Source organism: Astyanax mexicanus, chromosome 9 (genome assembly GCF_023375975.1).
Source record: "Astyanax mexicanus isolate ESR-SI-001 chromosome 9, AstMex3_surface, whole genome shotgun sequence".
NCBI lineage: Eukaryota > Metazoa > Chordata > Actinopteri > Characiformes > Acestrorhamphidae > Astyanax > Astyanax mexicanus.
The window spans coordinates 30,450,093-30,472,253 of record NC_064416.1 but is presented as its reverse complement, the minus strand read 5'-3'; the positions used below and the strand labels follow the sequence as shown (position 1 = coordinate 30,472,253).

The following is a 22,161-nucleotide window of genomic DNA, read 5'->3' as shown; positions in this document are numbered from 1 at the left end:
ATCTATGTATCAGAGATAAAAGAGGACCACAACATCTCCAACTGAGCTCCGCGCACTTGGTTTTTACAGATCTTAGAGAAAAACAGCTCAGAGATAAACAGAAAAAATACCCTTTTCTTTCCGTTAAATCGTGTTTTTTGTAGCAAACAAAATTTGCGTTGTTCGTTTTTTTTTCTCCGTCGTTCGCTCGGCGCTGACCCGGCTAGCTACAGAGGTTTGTATTAATTACGATCTTTTCTTTTCCCCAGTTAAGCACAAGTTCCTCGAGCGCCGAGTGGTTTATAATGGGCTTTAAATGTCAGATGGTGGGACGCAGAATGGGTTTAATCAGGCCGTATTCACGGCCCGAGTCTGGCGCTCTTTGCAGTAATCATTCTTATGGCCAACATGTGTGTATACTAGCTTTTTAAGATATTATCAATCACAGTTGGAAAAGGGAAATATTATTATTATTTTTTTATTATTATATATATATATATATCTTTCTTTTTTCTATTCTTGCCTTTCCATTCCAGTCTCAGACATCTTTATTTGACAGATACCAACACAGGGGGTTAATAAGACGTTCATAAACTCTGAATAATGCATTTAAAAAGCAATCATTAATTAATTTAACATAAAAAATCCTGTTATGGTATTACAGTTCTATCTATTCCTTAAGTAGTTATGTCCTATGTTAAAAAAGCTCACATATATATATATATATATATATATATATATATATATATATATATATATATATATATATATATATATATATATGTATGTGAGCTTTTTTAACATAGGAAATTACTATTGAATTTTTATTAATTACTAAATTACTAATGCAAGTAGTCTCTCTCTCTCTCTCTCTCTCTCTCTCTCTCTCTCTCTCTCTATATATATATATATATATATATATATATATATATATATATATATATATAGAGAGAGAGAGAGAGAGAGAGAGAGAGAAGAGTACTTGCATTAGTAATTTAGTAATTAATAAAAATTCAAGTGTTGCATTATATGAATACATTATTCACAGCTTATAAATGTGTTATAAACTTCTAAATCAGTATCTTTTTATATTAAAAAAGGTAACACAGTGCATTAGGGCTTAATAACACATTAATAAACCTAGAATAATGCATTTATAAAGACATACTTAATTTAACATACATGTTTGAAGATTGTTATTATTAATACAGTCATATTTATTCCATAATATATCATGTTTATGTCAGTCATGCTCAAATACTGGCATTAGCTATTAATAAAACATTGCTTTATAATATCAAGTATTGATTTATAAATATATTGTTTAGAGTTTATTAATGTGATTTGAACCCTTAAGCCTATACAAATATAAAAATTAACACTGTACATTATAAGTAGTATAAGTATACTACTTATTATAAGCATTATAAGTAGTACTTATAATATAAATTTATTATTCAGAGTTTATAAATGTGTTATGAAATCCTAAATCAGTACCCGTGAAATAAAAAAAGGTAACAATATCCATTGGGGCTTTATAACACATTAATAAGCATTGAATATTGCATAATGCATAAAGAAATACTTAACTAAACATACATGTTTGCACATACATGTTATTATTAATACAGTCACATTTATTCCATAATATGCAGTATGTAGTATGTCAGTCATGCTCATATTCTGATATTAGCTATGAATAAATAATGCTTTATAAGTATTGCTTTATAAATCTTTATTTTTCAGAGTTTTTGAATGTGCTGTGAACCTCTTAAGATGTAGGTAGTCTTAAAATAAAGGGTAACACTGTATTATAAGGGCTTTATAACACATTTATAACACTGAATAATGTATTAACAAAGCAATATGTGTTAAGTAATATTTATGAATTGTTTATGCCAGCTCGTGTAACAAGATACAGCATGATTTTTTTTAATGAAATTGCTGTATTGATATTACATGCATACATGTAGAATAGTTGTCTATTCTACATCTTATAAGCTTATTAACGTCCTCTTGAAATGAGGCTTTATAACAGTGTAATAACACTGTTTTAAATGGAGCAGCTTTAGTTAATTGCTTTAGTTTTAGGGCAAATTCCTTCCTGAAGCTGGAAAACAAACTCCTCACCTGGTATACACTGTCCAGGTGAAAATAAGTGGGACATGTATGTTTAAATATAAAATAAAGTTAAATCTTATATTCTGTTATGTTGATATTTGAGTATTGCTTTAGAAATATATTGTGCAATGCTTATGAATGTGTTATGAAGTCCCTATGTATGTACCTTTCAAATATCGCTCTAACTGCCCACTTCCAAGCTTGACATTCCATTGTAAATACTGTCCAAAACATTATGACCACCCCCAGCGAGTGTTTCTGTTTGGCAAAGTGAAGCAGGGATGCCTTTGAGTCTACATTCGAGTTCGGTCCGACCCGAGAGACCACAGAGACTCTGACCGGGCTGGACGCTGTACAGATTATTGCCATAAATTCTACTTTATCCTGGATTTAGAGGAGTTTTGATAAGCCCGTGGGATCTGCACTGGGCGAAGGCACCGACGCATATCACGACTTTGTACATAACTGCAACAAAAACAACAAAAGAATGATCTAGTCTTAATGCAGCTGTGTGAATGTATGTTTGCTGAGGTTGATAATGGAAAAAAAAAATATTGTTCACATGTGTTGACCCAGTGAAGTAACCTGTATTTGCTTTAAAAACATTAAAATGATTTCAATGGTCAATTATAATGCGTCCAGTTCTCTTTACAGCGCCTCGATATGTTCCAGATTCAGGCAGGACATACAAAAAATATATATATATAATAATAATATCTAAAAAATAATTAATTTAATTAGCAGTATTTTTTGCACTGTTTTAAGCCATAGACTATTTTTTTTTACTTTCAAAGTAATTAAAATGTCCTATATTTAAAGGCAAATCAGAAACTTTCCGACAGTAATGAAAGTACAAAAAAAGTTTCTCACGATTAATTTAAGGCAAATTAAAGGATGTTTTCTTATTTTTTCTCAGCAGAGAGAATAAAAGAAACCTAAATATAAAAATCTATAAATCAATATCCATATTTAATGAGGTTTTATACAGTATCGGTCAAAAGATTGTCAGTGTTTTTTTTTTTTTTTTTCATTATTTTTTTAAAATGTTCTGCGACGTAGATTAATAATATATTCATCAAAACTATAAAGAAAAAAGTGTTAAACAAACCAGAATATGTTTTATATTTCATAACATATTTTAGATACTCTAATCTATATTATGGAAAGAACTACTCAATGAAGTAAAAAAATACACTTTAAGAAATGAAGGCCAGTAAATCTGAAATATTTCTAGAGCTTTAAACATATCCTAAAGTGCAGTTGCGAAGACCATGAAATAACGTTATGATGAAACTGGCTCTCATCAGGACTGCACCAGGAATAGTAGAGTAAGAATTACCTCTGTTGGTCAGGATAAATTCAGCAACCATAAATTCAGAAAGCGCAAGTTAGTTGTTGTTGATAGAATGGAACATCTGCTCTTTGGTTAAATTGCTTTGACAGCAGGTTTGAATGAAATTAAAAAAAATATATAATATTGTGACATTGCTCAATGTCACAGGAAGGACATATAAATGTAGGACACACTTATTCATAGAATATAATCACAAAGCACTGATTAACCACAGTGCATATTTAAATATTAAATATATTGTTTAAGATACGAGGACATTTTTTCACTGGCTAATACTGCTTTTTCTGGTTTCCTGAGCAACCAGGAGACTGCTAATGATGCTGATACAATAGATACTGTGAACATGGAGATCTCAGAATAGCAAACCCGGTCTTCACCTGCTCATTCATCATTTCATTTCTAAATGAAAGAAATGCTGAATTAGAAGTTTTTTAAAAACCTACTGTAAATGAGGACACGATATAATTTTTGCTAGAATTCATTTACTCTTAAAAAAAAAAAAAAAAAACTATACCACAGTGTATGTTTTAAAAGTGCTTTCTAGCATGCTTGGTGTGATTGCACATAGTCACACTGTCACTTTAAGGTTAAGGCTTGGTTTAGATGTAGGGTTAGGTTCTATATAAATCATTTACATTTAACTTAAGAGTTATTAAACATGTTTAAACAATGTCAAGAAACAAGGATGCGCAGTGTTACTGGTGCTGAGCACCAAAATCTATAGGAAAACAGCATAGTTTATCTAGCTAGTCAGGGTCATCCGGTGTTTTACTTTTAAAATGTGACAATATAACAAAAAAATCTTTGTTGTAATGTAAACTTTATAAAGCACCAACTTTACAGGAGAAGGAAAGAATCTAGTTTTTCAATGGGAGTCAAAATAAAAAAAATTCTATTGGTTTATTCATACTATTTATACTTGCAGTAGCTCCAATCCGCAGATATTGAAATGTATGTTCAGATATATTTACTGTTAAACATAAAGATGGTACAAAGCATTATTTGGGCAGTGCAATAATAAAAAAATATATATATAAAAAAATAATAAAATAATAATATTAATAATATTATTATTATTAATAATAATAATAATAATAATAATAATAAAACACCTTGGTTCCATAACAAATATTTGTGATTGTGAACACATACATCTCTAATACAACATGTTTCTCAATAGACCTACACTTCTCTAGTACTCAAAGAAACATTTTTATTTATCATTCTATGCTTATTTTGCATTAGTTTAGCAATTATAGGCTTTAAATAAGGATAAGACATAAAACGAATTTAATGCACATTAAGTGATGGTAAAACTCAGTCTATCAACACTGGCTGTATCCTCCTACAGCAGCAGCTGTGTGTACAGTGTTCATTCACTGAAATTCAGCAGAAGTGCCGGAGCTCGTCCACCTGTGTGTTACTGGCGTTCGCTCACAACAATGGTGGTCTCTGGAAACAAAGGGCCAATTACTTAATCTGCATGAGAAAAACTGACAAGAGGGTAAAGTCAGTGTTTTGGAAACACGGGGAGTTTAAATAACGCTGTGTTCTGTTCTGAGGGGCTTTCCCAGCCCCCCCCCCCCCCCCCCCCCCCCGCACCTTTAAGCCTTAAATGTAGAGGTGCTAATGACTGCTTTCACTGCGCTCCCCCCGACCTTAACCGGCCTAAACACAGCGTTAGTCTCACGGCCCCGAAAACAAAGCCGCAATCACGCTAACAGCACAGCTTCACTACACAGCTATTATTACCTCTGTTTACCAAAATAATGACTTTAATCTGTGTTGAGAGTACAGGAGGGGTATTCCCCGCCAACACCATCCATCCATGGCCTGGAAGATCAACACATCTGCATGAATAAGTAATAAAAAGAATAAAGAGAAGTTTTTTTTTTTTTTTTTTTATCAAGAGTTGATATCATGAACCCAAGATATTTCATGTTTTTTTAACTGCTCAACTTCATTTAATCTGCAACACATTCCAAATAAAAGTTGTGATAGGGGAAAATTAAGGCTAGTTATGAAGTTAAGAAGTGAAATAATGATGATCTCATTTCAATCAGATGATAATAATCATGATTTTGTACAAAAAGCCTCAGTCTCTAAAAAGTAAAGTTGGTATTCTCACTAAAAACGTACAGACTGTCACTATGGTTAAGGTTAAGGTTAAGGTTTGGGTTAGGTGTAGGGTTAGGTTATATAGAATATTTTTGTTTTGTCTTTTGTCAAATCATGCTTCATAAGTTGCAACATGGCAACACTTGCTATGAATATCATCTCTCATACGTTGTTTAAACTCAAAATAATTAAAGTCTGTTTTACATCAAATTGGGCATTTCTAAACAATACTCAACTATTTTCAGCTAGTTGTGCATTTTTTGTGGGCACATAAACATTCAAACTGAGATGAAGTTGATTAAGTTGAACCAACTTATAATAGCTGTTTTTAGTCTCACCATCAGTGTGTATTGATTCCCCTTGCGCTACATTAGAAATAAATTATAAATAAATTGCAATACCTTGATGTTCTGAGTTATGCTAACTTAAGTTTCCATTCCCCATTTCTTAATTTGTTTTAAGGCAACCGGTTTCCTCAATTCAACTCAAAATTTGAGCAAATCGGCTGCCTTAAAAAAGTAAAAAAGTAAACTCAACTTATCCAGTCTTACAGTATAACAAAAATAAACTTAAATCAATAATATTATTAAACTTTTCTGAGAATCAGGAGGATTTTCAGAGTATAAGGGGTATGGATTAAAGCCTAATCTGAACACCAGTGATCTGTGATTTTTCAGACCCACTGCATCAAGGCTTTCCAGTCCTATTGTACAAAACATCCATAATTTGCCAAAAAAATAATTGATAAAAATCTTTAAAAAATAAAAAAAGTAAATAATTTCAATTCTTTTTACATCACCCAACAATCCAACAACAGAACGCCATTTGCTATCAGTCCAGCCCACCTCCCACCTCTGGATCAGTCTGATAAGAGCTACAATAGAAGCAGCGAAATTGTTCCCTGCCCACAGAGATCGGACTTCCAGCGCCGGGCTCATTACGTCCTGGCCGGGTTCCTCTGCAGCAGCTGCCTCCGTCCGTCCTCTCAAAGGCCTCTTTGTGGCGGCGCTGGGCTTTGAAGGCACACTGAGTCGTGATAAGCCTAAACGATACAGAACCGGCCTCTTCCCTCGCAGACGCAGCACTCGGCGGGGCGGACCCGCGCCTCAGAACTGCACCGAGCCGGAATGCGTTTATGAACATTACAGCGGAGCCACTGTGAGAACGCCAGCTGCTGCCAACTGCTGCTCCATACTGAGCCATCAAACACTGACACAACCTGAGATATTAGCTTTACTGATGGAGACCTGAGAAGACTGAGTTTACCCTGATAAAACACACAGCTCACGATCAGCAGGTCATTTAGAAAACAAAATGTACGCTATACTGGTCAACAGCTAGCATACTGGTTAAGCAGCTAGCATACAAGACTAGGGTATGTTTTTTTTGGATGAACAGCTGGTCTTGAGCTAAATTTTTTAGGAGGGTATTTTTTTATTTATTTATTTGTATTATTGGTAGTAGTAAAAGTAGTTGTAGTAGTTGTAGTAGTGGAATAGTCCTAGCAGTAATTTTATACATCTACTGCATGTTTATAATCTAATCTGTCTCTTAAATCCAGTTGAATCATCATATATTTCTTCTTTTAAAAATACTATATTGATTCCATGTTACCTAATACATAATTTACTTATTATCTATGTGAAATTTACCTAAAAAGTAAAAGAAAAAGTAATTGCCCCCTCTCATGAATTATTAACTCTTTCATTTTTGAAAGAGTACAAGTTACTCCAAAAGGGCATGTTTAACTCATCCAGGAGGTCTCAAATGACTGTCACTCACTCGTTAAGGTTAACTCACTCGCACAGTTAAGGTCAGTGTTAATGATTTAATAGTATGAAAGAAATTTTATCCATTAAAAACTGCTTTTTGTATTTACTCAGGTTGTATTTGTTTGACATTAAAATGTGTTTGTTAATCTCAAAAATTTGAGCATGATATAAAGTAAAAATAAAAGAGATTTCTAGGGAACAAATGCATTTTTACGCTATTCTGAGATTAACATTGACAATATCAGATCACTGACGATGCTTTAAACTGCACCCTTTCAATTCAATTTAGTTCAACTTTGTTATTATTATATTAACACTAGGTTGTACAGTGCTACACTATTTGTTACAAACAATACATTCTGTGGAAAGTATGTTGATGTGTGATTAAGGTGCAGTTTTTGAATTCTGATTCTAATTCGTGGTTATTACTGACTGTATATAGTCAGGGATATGCTGACATTAATGTGCTAATACCCTTGATTTCAAAAGAAACAATATATTGTTTTTATAAACATTATATATTCTATCCTATAGTCATAATTTATTTTACGACGGTTTTTCTAGTCTTTCTTTATCCTTTTCTTTATATATTGTTATTATAAACATTATATATTCTATCCTATAGTCATAATTTATTTTACGTGACTGTTTTTCTAGCCCGTCTTTATCCCTTAAAAAGATAAAAAGGCTTTTTTCCCCACTGTAATTCTAGCACTGCTATACAGTGTGTCTATTATGTCTGTTCTCATTAGATAAAATGCTTTAAATACAAATACATTAACATTACCTATACTCCAACAAAATGGAGATTGTACAGTACTTATAATTATATTTCTAATTATTGTTATTGTTAAATATACATGGTTTTATTAGTCATATACATTAATTACTAATCAGGCCTGATCATTATTTCATTTACTAAGGTAAAAAGGCTATCCACACACAAACTCTGGCCCTATATGAAAAAATAATTGCGCCCCCTTCCCCCTACTGATGAATGAACTGTGATTAACTGCATTTTTTTGGAAACTGAGTTCAATTTACTCCAAAAGGGCATGGACAACTCATCCAGGAGGTCCCAAATGACTGCCACTTTCTCTTCTAAGTTAAGACCAGTGTTACTATTTTAATCGTGGTATCAAACATGGTATCCATTAAAAACTGCTTTTTGTACAACTCCAATTACAAAATAAAGTTGGGACGTTGTGTAAAACATAAATAAAAACGTAGTATGATGGTATGCAAATCCTTTTTAACCTATATTTGATTAAATACACTACAAAGACAAGATATTTTATGATCAAATGCATAAACATGGTTGTTTTTTTTTAAATATTCACTCACAAGTTGAGACAGGGTCATGTTTACCACTGTGTTACATCACTTTTCTTTTAACAACAGAAGAAACAGAATTGTCCCATTCTTTTTTTTTTCAGTGTATTTTATCCTACAGTAGTCATCTATTTTACATGATTTCGCTTAAAAATTTTTTTCAATTGTAATTCTAGTTCTGCTATACTGTATGTCCATTAAGTCTGTTTTCATTGGAGAATAGCCAATAAAACACTGCCTATACACCAGAAAAGTGAAGATACTTGTTAGAATCCTTTTTTGTTCATTTTGTTAAATATAACATGGTTTTCATAGCTCCCCACATTAATTACTAATCAGGTCTGTGTTTATATTTTCAGCTGGTGAATTGTTTGTTGTTTTGTAACCCGAGCTTTACTAAACAGAATATAAATGTAGCCGTCAGCTCAGAGTGGTGTAATTCTGCATTTCTGCGTTCTATTAATTTGCAGGCGAATCAGCCGAGCTCTATTCCTGAGAGGATCCTGCTGAATGTGGTTTGTTACCCCGTTTATAAATTTCATTTCTGCTGCTTCACAGTGTGCAAACAGGCAACGCCACGTCATCTGCCTGTGCATGAGCTCCATTTCCTCTCTTGTGTTAAATAGGAGCAGATAGCGCCGCGGTCACGTCTGCACTGAGAGCAGTGATGAAGCTCAGGACTGTTAAATCATAAGAATTGAACGGCTTCCAAACACAAAACAGCACGTTTAACACATTAACACAACAGTTTTCTGAACATAAACACTAATGAGAGGGTCTGAAATATCCATATACTATTATTTTAAATGAGGCAAACATGTAATGTAATGCATACTTGATGCACAATAATAAAAGATACAAGGCTTTTATTCATATGTTTATCTGCAGCATCAAAACACAAAATCAACCTGATTTACTAGTTTTACTTTAAGCTTGATTTGTTTATTGGATATTGGGATATTAATATTTAATAATGGATATTAATATCTATATATATTTATAATATCATCTATATATCGTAAATCCAGTTAGAGCTTTATATATTCCTCTCTTTGAGAATACTTTATTGATTGCTTATTAATTATTTCATAATTTACTTCTTTACTTCATCCTTTTTGGCATATTAAGAAATTTTTTCTTAAAATGCTCACTCTGTACGCTATCATATGACTATGCAACATTTTGATTTAAAAAAAAAATATCGGTAACACTTCCTATGAACCCTGTATTCATAATGCATTATAAATGCATTCATAATGCATTATATGACATGCATACTACCTTATAATGACTGTAATAAGCCTGTATAATTGCTCATAAGCACTTACAGCGCCATTCATAACACATTATAAACAACAAGTATTAGGGTTTATAAAGAATCAGCTTATAATGCCTTATAATATCTGTTCAAATGAACATTGTACAATGTAGTGTTGTAATGCACTATAACACAGATTTGGTATATTTTGGTATAAAGCATTGTAATATGCAGCTATGATTTCTCAAATTAGGCTTTTATAAAAGTGTGTAACACATTATAAAGCCTTATATACATGATATACATAAACATGGTTTTAAACAAGTAAATTTTATTATGCCTCACTGTAGGCATTTGAAAATCCATATGAAAACTCACTTTACTTAAAGTCAGTAATGACTTTACATAAAGTCATATATATGTATATATATACATATATATGACTTTAAGTAAAGTGAGTTTTCATATGGATTTTCAAATGCCTACAGTGAGGCATAATAAAATTTACTTGTTTAAAAACAGGTTTAAAACACACTTGATTGATTGATTGATTTATAGATTAAAGAAATACAAAATAAAGAATAGAATAAAAAGAGAAACATTCTAGGCAAAAAATATAAACTAAATAAAATAAAAACTAAAAAAAACATTTAGAGTAATGCATTAAAAAATATGTAACAAAAGCAAATAAAACAAATAAAGAAATTAATTAAAAATATACGTAATAAAAAAAAAATAGTTATAAGATAAAATAGCATTAATCTAGAATCTGGTCCAATGACTTTTGCCATGTCCTCTTGAAGCTAAAGAACACTACTGCACTTGTGGGATATGTGGGTGGGGTCTTCTGCATTGAATGTGGATGTGACATTTCTTACCAGAAACTGCAAAAACTGCATCATTACCACATAACCACTGCACTGCCCACTGCAGGTGGTAATATTAGCCTTATATGCCATGGGCTTATATTCCTGGTATATTCCACACACACACACACACACACAACTTCAGAAATGCAACATCTGCACTGTAAACACATATGTTGATGAACTCAAATGATTTAAGTCTGTTGTACATAAAATTTGATATTTCTAAACAATACTCAACTATTTTGAGTTAGTTGAACATTTGTGGGCACATTTTCATTCAAACTGAGATCTTTGAGTTGAACCAACTTATAATAACTGAGTTTAGTCTATTTTCATTAACAGCTTCTTTTCTATTGGTTTCTGTCTCAATCTATTTGCATACTGGGTGTGTCCAACAGTTTCCGACAGACACTCACCATCAGTGTGTAGTGATTCCTCCTGGGCTACCATAGAAATAAACCAAGTTCCCCTTTAGTTGTAATAACTTGATGTTTTAATTTTTCTAACTTAAGTTTTTATTACCCATTCCCTAAATTTTTAAGGCAACTTTTAAAATAAATTTATCTTATCTGGGCTTACAGTGTGCCCCATCCATCTGTACTACCCACTATTAGACCTCACTCCAAATCCTCCCATAATTCACCTGACCTTACCATAAGCACACTGACCAGTGTTTCATTCACCTCACAACTGTCCAATGACTTTTGGCATGTCAGTGTGTATGACAAAAAGAAAAAGAATATATGAATATATGCAAGTATGCTGTTGTTCTGACACATTTCCATGTTCCCACCCACAGGCGTGTGCAGTAGAGGACACAGTGTGCTTTGTTCTGATTCAATTAAATGTTGAATCGATTCGGCTCTGAGAAACGCATCATATTTATATTTCCCCTCAGTGATGAGGAGCGAGACGCTCACAAAATATCCTGCCAACAAATCCCCTCTCCTCGGATATTTAAAGTAAACAAGCTGAGAAAGAAAAGCCGATAACAAGCGAACGGCAGAGATACGGAGGAGCCCGAAGAGGCCTTGATCATTTATGAACTGAAGGGAAGAAAGAGATGCTGAGAGCAAAAACAGTGTGTGAAGCAGGACAGGCCAGATAAAACAGAAATAAATAAATAAAAATACATATGCTCCAAGAATAGCACACACACACACACACCAGTGCGGCAACACTACACACATTTCGTATATACCAGCTCTTCTACTGATTGGACAGTGTGTTACAATGTGTGAGTCCTGGTGCGAGTGCTCTTCTGATGTCGTTCAGTTGTGTAGGGTTTTTATTACACCTGCATATAGTTTAGTTTGGCCAGGTGTTAAAACAGCAATCACATCTGGATGTGCACCAAACAACCACATCAAGACCTGTGGGAGGAGGTAGTCTTAGTCCAGAGAAGTCTATAAACTCCAGAGCAGTTAGTTGGTGGTCCATCCTCGACCCAACTAGCAGTTCAACTCTGCAGGTGTAGTTTAAGATGGGGGTATTACCCAGATAATTACTACAACTATGAAGCATTACAAACCAGATCAAACTAATGCAAACCAAACCAAACCAATCCAAATCAAATTTAGCCAAACCCAACCACCACTACCCAAACCAAACAATGCCAGACCAAATTTAGCCAAACCCAACCACCACTAATCAAACCAAACAATAGCAAACCAAATCAAACCAATCCAAAACAAACAAAATTAAGCAAAACCAAACCAGACCAGACCAGCTGAGGTAAGCCGAGCTGAACCAAATAAATTCAGACCGAGCCGAGCCAAACCAAACCAAACCAAACCAAACTAAGTTTAGCCAAACCCAACCACCACTAATCAAACCAAACAATACTGAACCTAACCAATCCAAACCAAACTTAGCCAAACCCAACCACCACTAATCAAACCAAACAATAGCAAACCAAATCAAACCAATCCAAAACAAACGAAATTAAGCAAAACCAAACCAGACCAGACCAGCTGAGGTAAGCCGAGCTGAACCAAATAAATTCAGACCGAGCCGAGCCGAGCCAAACAAAACCAAACCAAACCAAACCAAGTTTAGCCAAACCCAACCACCACTAACCAAACCAAACAATACCAAACCAATCACAACTTAATTCAACCAAACCAAAACCATATCAGATCAAACCAAATCAAATTTTGCAAAACCAAACCGGACCAGACCAGCTGAGACAAGCCCTGCTGAGCCAAACCAAACCAAATCAACCAAATTAATCCAATTCAATCCAAACCAATCCAAACCAATCCCAACCCAACTCAACCCAACCAAAACAAAATTCAACTAAACCAGACCAAACCAAATTTAGCCAGACCGGACCAGACCAGCCGAGGCAAGCTGGGCTGAGCCGAGATAAACCAAACGAAAACAGACCAATACAATTCAATTCAACCCAACCACCACTAACCAAAAAATACCAGACTAAATCAAATCAAATTAGGCAAAACTAGCCGAGACAAATCCTGCTGAGCCTAGCTAATCCAAACCAAACCAATTCAGACCAAACCAAACCAAGTGAATGCAAACCATACCAAACCAATTCAATTCAATTCAACCACACCCAACAAAATTTAACCAAACTAGACCAAACCAAATTTAGCTAAAGCAGACCAGATCAAACATAACCGTATAAAAACAAATCTAGCCAAACCAGACCTAACCAAACTACTAAGCCAAACAAATTGGAAAAAAAATATATAAACATATTAACTGTTTTAGAGCAGAGAATACAAACTATAGGTACAAAAAACTGTGAAACTCCTCTTCTGTCATACATCACCATTTAAAAAAAAATATGTAAATATGTAAAAATATGTCAGTATGAACACAAAGCAAACCAGGACTAACATACAGTATATCAACATACTGAATTGTAATAGATTCAGACCAAGAGAACAGAACCGCGAGTATAAACACAGCCTTAATGAAACAGTGTCACTCAGGCTGATTTTCACAGTGACTGCCCAGAACACACAAACACACCGACAGTAGGCCTGATCTCCCGCTTGCTGTGTTCTCTTTGATGGCAGACGTTGCGAGCTGCTCTTACTTTGGTCACTTTTTGTAAACATTAGGAGACGTTAGTGTTCCATGGGGCTTTTTTTCCGTTCATTAGCAGGTTTTATTTGGTTGGGCTGTTTACGCAGAGTCTAAATAAAGCCTATATGTCCAGATTACACAGCCTTTTGAAGTGTTATAACACAACTTGACAGTGGCCATTTATCACATATACAACTACCGTCTCCTGCTGTTAATGCTTCTACTAATGCTAATGCTAGTGCTGTACTTCACTAACTGATGTGGTTTCTCCTCGAGAAAAAAACAGCTTGCTTTGGTCATCACACATGTAGACTGCTACAGTGTTGTTGTTTTTTTTCACTTTTTATAGTAGGATATTTTCTAGTGGAAAAAAGGTTTCAAATGCTGTAAGATAAACAAAACAGAAGTATGATATTTTTATCATTTAGGTAGTCAGTGGTGCACCTGTGTTTTCCATTGCCAAGATAGCAATACCCCAAAGGAGTATTACTGGCAAAAATATGTATTATAATAATAATAAAATATTTGCAGAGATTTATGTTCATTTTAATTAAATATTTAAGTAGATTTGTAGCTTTATGCATTAGTTGAACAACTCTTGTGAAATAATTATGTAGAGCTTTTTGAAAATTATATATTTTACAGAACAAAAACAAAAACAATCATGCTTCTTAAAAAAGCAACTTTATTTTGTGTAAAAAAGCGTGAGAATTGAAAACATGCATTGGCTTGAATCCCAGCCAAATGTTTCTACAGCCAATCCAGATAGAAACACGGGCCAGGTAGTTTAAAACAAGTTTATTTACTTTCTCTAAAAAGCTAAAAGATTGTTTTAGGACTAATTGGTTCCTTCTGATCCCAAAAAGCAAGGATGATATACGGACATTGTTTTTTGCAAAAGATAAAGTTTAGTTTTTATAATTGTTAGCTCTAATTATAAATAGCTAGGAATAGCCCAAATAGCTAGGAGAAATAAAAAAGTGCACAGCAAGCAAAAGTTTGGGTTTCAGGAGGTTAAAACTAAATTTAATGCGAAAAAATGAGAAAAATACAAATAACAAAACAAAACAAACACACAAAAACAATGATGTGTTTAAAAGACTTTTGATAAAAAAAACTCCATCACTGAGACCAAAAGAAGAATTAAAAAATATGCATCATTATTATTATTACCATGTGAAAAAGGTAATAATAATTTTTTAATCGAGCGTTTCTTTAAAATGCAGTTAAATGGAGTGACGGTGGTGGCTGTAATGTGGTGTACACATGAAAGGGAGCGTTCTCTTTTTTTTAAAGTGCTTTTATTCGCTTATCCGTCTCTCTCTTTCATACCCTCCTCTTCAAAGCAGGAAGTTAGCGCGGGCTGTGTTTGCCGTATCCGTTGACATTATTAGTGCTATCTTCAGACGGCCACCCCTCGCCCGTATCTGTATTTACCGCCAGCCTTTGATTCTGTAAATGAGCAAACAAACGGATCAAGTTCCGGGATTAATTGCTTGACATCTTGGAAATGAAAATGAGCTACTGTGCAGAACACAATCAGAGGGTGTGTGCCCTCCCATTAGGAGCGTGGAGTGCCGTGCACACACACAGCTGGCCATTCAGATTCACCAATTAGACGCAGCCGACCGAGGGAGGGGAACTAAAGACCCGATTCCTCAGGGAGCGCTGGGTGCTCGGGTCTGGCAGAGCATTCTGGGAAGGATGGGGCTTTGTGCAATCCTCCCTTATGGCTGTTTGGGCCTTGTTTGTGTATAAATGTATGATTCTATTATATTATATCCATTAGCTCTATTTTTGCAGTTTTTCCCCATTTTAAAGTAATTTAAATCTATTAATTGTTTTCATATTATGTCCTTTAACTCCTTTCTATTGGTATTTTCTATTGACAGTTTACAGTGCCAGTCAAATGTTTGTACATACCTTAAATTAAATAAAAATGCACAACAAGCAAAAGTCTGGGCCTCAGGAGGTTAAAATCAAATTTCATGTGGCTCCTTATTAAAGAGTCTGAACTTTTTTTTAAAAGTGAGAAAAATACAAAAATAATATAAAATAACAAAACACACAAACACACAAAAAACATAGAAAAAACTCCATCACTGAGACCAAAAGAAAAATTGAAAATATGCATCATTATTGTTAGCATGTGAAAAAGGCCTTTTTTAAAGTAATTCAAATCTATCAATATTGTTATTTATACTATGTAAAAACTTTACTTTACTTTGAAAGTTTACAGTGCCACTTAAATGTTTGTACATACCTTAAATTAACTGCTCAGATACAGACAATGTTGGCATTTTGTCAGTCAGCTTTATGAGGTAGAGTCACCTGGAATTTATAAAGAGTTATAAACTTATAAAGAGTTAATTACTTAAATAATTTCTTGTCACTTAATGTGTTTGAGAGCATCAGTTCTAGAGTTGTGAAGAGGTAGAGTTACAGGTATAAAAAAGCTCTATATGAGCAATGTTCTAATACATATTATGGCAAGAACTACTCAACTAAGTAAAGAAACAAAACACTTTAAGAAATGAAAATCAGTCAATTTGTACAATTTCAAGATCTTTGAAAGTGTCCTCAAGTGCAGTTGCAAAGACCATTAAAAATGTTATGATGAAACTGGCACTCATCAGCAGCAGCCATCAGCAGAAAAGGAAGACCAAGATAAGTTCCTCACAGTTACCAGCCTAAGAAACCACAAGTTGACAGTACCCCAGAGAAGAGCATCTACATGCTTCACAGAGTATTTTGGTTTGTTTTACAGGATGTTCTGGTGTTAGATTCTCCTCCACAAAATGGTAAGATCAGATGTTTGAAGTTTTGGGTGGTGCTACTCTTGGTCTTCTTTTCCTGGAACGGTCCTGATGAGAGCCAGTTTCATCAAAATGTTTATGATGGTCTTTTGACTGCACTTGAGAATACTTTCAAAGTTCTTAAGTTTTTGGGGGATTGACTGACCTTCATTTCTTAAAGTTTTTTTTATCTTTATTTAGTTAAGTAGTTCTTGCCATAATATGGATTAGAATATTATTCAAATAGGGCTATTTACTGTATACCAACTCTACCTCGTCACAACTTTACAACTGATGGATGGATGGTTGAATGGAAAGTAGCTGATTAGTAGTATATAAACCTGACCATATATAAATCTTTCAAAGTTTGTTTTTATTAAAACACCATCACTTCTCTTCACATTATATTATTATATTATCTGACCATATATCAGTCTGAGCATTTATCAGTCTGCTGGCTGGAAAAGGCTGTGTTGAAAGCTACCCACTGTTCTAAGCATTTAAAAAATAAAGAAGAAGAAGAAGAAGACATTTAGATATGCAACAAGATGTTGTTGAATATGCATCAGTTTCCATATTTGCATTTTTAAAACCAAAAAAGTAGCCTCCGGGAGATTAAAACGTTCAACTTAAAATGTTTATTTGGTGGTGAAGATTCACTCCAGAGAGAAGCTCTTACAGAGCAGATTGGTGGAAACTCATTTTACTGTTTAATCAAGAAAACTCTATTCTCTGTCATTATACAGGGTACTAAAGGTCAGAGAATTCAGAATAAGGTTTTATATAATGTTTAAAAAATGCAGTGTTTTAGAAACTGAAGGTTTTGGTTTGAATGTAGAGAGAAGTGATTTAGCCCTACGTGTTTTACTCTTAGTGGGATCTCAAATATCAGAAATCATGCAGTGCTTGTGGGAATGCTACCATTTTATTTTAATAAAGTTCACAGACGTGTTTTTGGATATTGTAGTTAATATGATACTATCTGTGATATGTATCGGAAACATGTTGCCAAATGTTGCAGAGATAAGCATTCAATTGAACTGTGAACTTCAGCAAAAGCAGTAAGCTATGAGTTTTTGTGAATTGATACACTTATAATTTATATCATAGACTTCAGACTTTTTTTTAGAATTCTCATAACAAATCATTGTAAAAATATAAGCAATATATTTATACACTTTCTAATCATGTTTTTACAGTTTAGGGATGGTTCATGGAATGAAAGGTCAATATGAAATATAGAACATTACACACAGGCTTCCAATGCAATGGAAATAAAAATAAATAAATACATATTTTAGTTAATTGGATTTATTTGCTATATACAGGGGTTGGACAATGAAACTGAAACACCTGTCATTTTAGTGTCGGAGGTTTCATGGATACATTAGACCAGCCTGGTGGACAGTCATCATTAAGAGCATTAAGAGTTTTACTCAAAATATTGCAATGCACACAACATTATGGGTGACATACCAAAAGAGTTTAAAAGAGGACAAAGTGTTGGTGCACGTCTTACTGGCGCATCTATGACCAAGACTTTGTGACTTTGTGTCTTTGTGATGTATCAAGAGCCACGGTATCCAGGGTAATGTCAGCAGACAACCAAGAAGGACCAACCACGTCCAACAGGATTAACTGTGGACACAAGAGGAAGCTGTCTGAAAGGAATGTTCGGGTGCTAACCTGGATTGTACCAAAAACTTAAAACCACAGCTGCTCAAATCACGGCAGAATTCAATGTGCACCTCAACTCTCCTGTTTCCACCAGAACTGTCCGTCGAGACAATAAATTATTGTGTTCTAAAACCAGGTGTTTCAGTTTCATTTTCCAACCCCTGTAGATGTGCATTACAGACAGAAAACAGCCTTCTTACATTATTAGACATGCATAATTAGCTTAAATTTTTTAAGTGAAATATTTCATAAGTAAAATATATTTAAATTCATCCAAACTTCCAAGGCTGACCATTCGGTTGAGACCAGCTAAGCACCATGCCTTTAAAGAGCACTTGAACTGCTTTCCCAGCCCAGTAAGACCATAATCTCCTGTACAGGTATGAAATTGTGAGCCCTGCAGAAACTTCTACCTGCATTTGGTGAAGAACCAAGCAGGAAGAGAGCAGCCAGAGTGCAGTGGTGCTCTCGCCGATGGCTTTTCTGCGTACGGGATTGGCTGTGGGTCTGCAGGAGGGGGATTGTGTACAGTAGGGCCACTTGTTGGCGGCACTCCACTGAGCCGCTAAGTCTTGGCCGTGAGTAATAAGAATTCTTCAGAGCCTCGGGGAGGATGGATTACTGAGATCCCTCTGAAAAATGAAATTCTATATTATATTCAAAACAATGAGCTCTGCAAAAATAACTGTAAGCATCAGCGGAGCTTTCCAGCGTCAACAGCATTTCAGTCATCTCGAGAAAAAGAAAGTAATGGAAGTTGTTGTGACTGGAAGGTTGTTTTACAGGCTTTCTTAGCTCTGTTTTATTTAAGTAGTATTCAATGTGACAATTCAGTATGTATTCGCTTTGCAATCTGCTAGGAAATAACAGCATGACAGCATTACAGTATAAACCGTACTTTTTTACAAATAATCTTAGCCAGCACTCCTAAATAACAGTGAGCCTGTTTAATTTGACGTAGAATTAAGGTTCTCAAAGTCTCTGTAAATAAAAAACACAGAATATATCTACAATGTTTGTAGTGTTTTTCCAATTTGTAATGTAATTGCAGAGCTAATGATCATTTATAATTCATCTAACCCCAAACTGTCTTATAACAACAATCTTTTTCTAAACTACTCTACATCACTGTAAAGAAAGGTTGACGTGGTAACAGTTTGGTTCTACGTTCCCAGCTGGCATTTAAAAAAAAAACAATTACCATAAGTAGCTAATACTAGAAAAGTATTAACCATAAACTAATATCACTGTAGTAAAGCTAAGTATAAAGAATGTTACCCACCACTACCAATGTGCTTGAATATTTGATCTTAAAAACACATCAGTAAAACAAAAAGAACACGAACATACCCCCAGGTAATTTAAAAAATTGGAGGCAAATTAAAAAGCAATCACTGCAAAAGGAGGTAAAACTACTTTTTCTTCCCTCCACCCAACTGTTTTTTTTTTATTGTGTTTTTTTATTTTTTATTTTATTGTATGGTGACGAAATGTGAAATGTTACTTAAAAATGCACAAGGTTAAGGACATTATGTTGATTCAATGTTAAAATGTCAACATTTGCACAACCATTTAACATTAAATGTTGTTTCAATGTTTATTTTCAATGTTGAAGCAACAGCAGACATTACTTTAACCATAGTTTAAATGCATTTGAACGTTGAAGGTCAGTTGTGTGCAAAGGTGTAACTATATTTGATAAGCAGTTGCTAGGTCTTGCTATTTTGCAGCTGTTGGTTGCTAAGGCATATCTACTGTAGGTTTAACAAGTGGTTGAACAAATGCAAGCAAGTATATACAGAATCAAGACATTAAAACAATTATCAAACAGACAAGTGCTGGTGAGTATTATTTGTTTTATGAGAAGCTGTGGACTTTTGAAGACCTACCCTGAAGCTACATCATTACAGATGATTAGAATTTGGTGGCTCTTGGACAATTGAGGGATTAGGATAAGCATGAAAATTAAACAACAAATAAATATGTATGGGTCAAAACAAGAATAAATAACCATAAAGCATAAAATTATGCTATGATTTTCCAAATTTGGTGCTTGTTACTGCAAAAATGTGACCTCTAGAGAAGTTTGTAGACACATTTCCATGCATTGCTATTGGAGAGTTTTGGCCATGTTAGAAAATGTCCATAAATGTTGATTTGAAAACACTCAGGCTTTGAAAGTCCTGCCTAGGCTGTTTGTTAATGGTGTTCAGATTAGAGTTTTGGAGAACTAGCATGAAGCTACATGACTTCCAGCATTTTGGCAGCTGTTGGACAATTGGGGTGTTGAGATTTGGTAGAATAAAAAGTAAGCAATGGATGGAAGAAATGAGGAATGGAAAATGAGCAACTATGGGTCAAATCAAGAAGGAATACTGGTTTGTTTTGCCAAATTTGGTGCTAGGTGCTCAAGAAATGTGACCTCTAGCGAAGTTTGTAGACACATTAGCATGCATTGTAGAGTTTTGGCCATGTTAGAAAATGTCCATGATTGTTGATTTGAAAACACTCAGGCTTTGAAAGTTGATTCTACACTGTTCACATACTTGGAGTTTAGATTAGAGTTTTGGAAAACTGGTGGCTGTTGGACAATAGGGGGGATTGAGATCTGTAGAGACAAAAAATAAGCAATGAAAGGAAGAAATGAAGGATGCAAAATAAACAACTATGGGTCAAAACGAGAATGAATGCTCATGAAGCATAAAACCTTGCTTTGGTTTGCCAATTTTTTATTTTTTTTACTCCAAAAATGTGACCTCTAGAGAAGTTTGTCGACACGTTTCCATGCATTCCTATAGGTTTTTTTTTGGCAATGTTAGAAAATGTCCATAAATGTTGAAACATTCATTTCTGTCAAGGCTGTTTACATAATTGAAGTTGAGAACTCAGAGCTTTGGAAAACTGCCCTGAGGCTAGTTGACTTCAGGCATTTTGGTGGCTATTGGACAATAGGGGGATTGAAATTTGGTAGAGTTAAAAAAAAGCAATGAAAGGAAAAACAATAGGGATGGAAAATAAGTTAGTGTGGGTCAAAACGAGAATGAATACTAGTAAAGCATAAAGTCATGATATGATTTGCCAAATTTGGTGTTTATTGTTCTAAAAATGTGACCTCTTGAGATACAGCACATTTGTAGACACATTCCCATGCATTCCTATAGGAGAGTCTTGATAGTTTTCTTATTTTAGTCACATGGTCAGTCACATAACATAAAAAAACGTTGCTAATTATGTTCGTATGTGCTTATTTTACTATTACTATTATTATTATCACATACAGAATGTGTTTCAGAGTGTGTCCAACCTGAAGCCTGTCCAGAACGCTTAGCTGCAGACCTCTGAAACCTTCCATTCCATCTGGACAGACTTTTCCTACAGGTAGATTCTATTGCCTTTCCAGACTCTGTAAAAGAAAGGAAGGAAACCATGTTATGGCATGTTGGACACGGCCTTGAGACTGTAATGTATATTAAGCAGAAAATGACTTCTGGAACGCGATTTGGACTGGCTTGGTCCCGCTCGAGGAAGCATGGTAGAAGCATGTGAGGGATTTTCTCTTTAAGGTGGAAAGGCTCCGGGTCCCCGCGGTGTCGTTTCAGTCAGCAGTCTCCTCCTCTTCATTGCACCCCTGATGCAAAGAAACAGGGAGGATGACATTATTTCATATAATTTCTGAGAAAAATCTCCCCCGGTCCTGAAAAACTGCTGGTCGTCCACCAAACTCCTTATTTTGCCGCCCCCTGGCTGGAGCTTCTGTTGGAGAGGAGCTGTATTAGTGCTGACAGTTGCTAACCTCGCTCCGTCACCTGCCGAGTCAACAACTCCAGTCCTA

General features: G+C 34.5%; 1 protein-coding gene across 3 annotated transcripts in view; it reads left to right on the top strand.

The window, feature by feature from the left end:
- Positions 1-22,161, top strand: part of nectin1b (nectin cell adhesion molecule 1b) — a 381,414-nt gene that overhangs the window by 186,158 nt on the left and 173,095 nt on the right. The window lies entirely within an intron of this gene.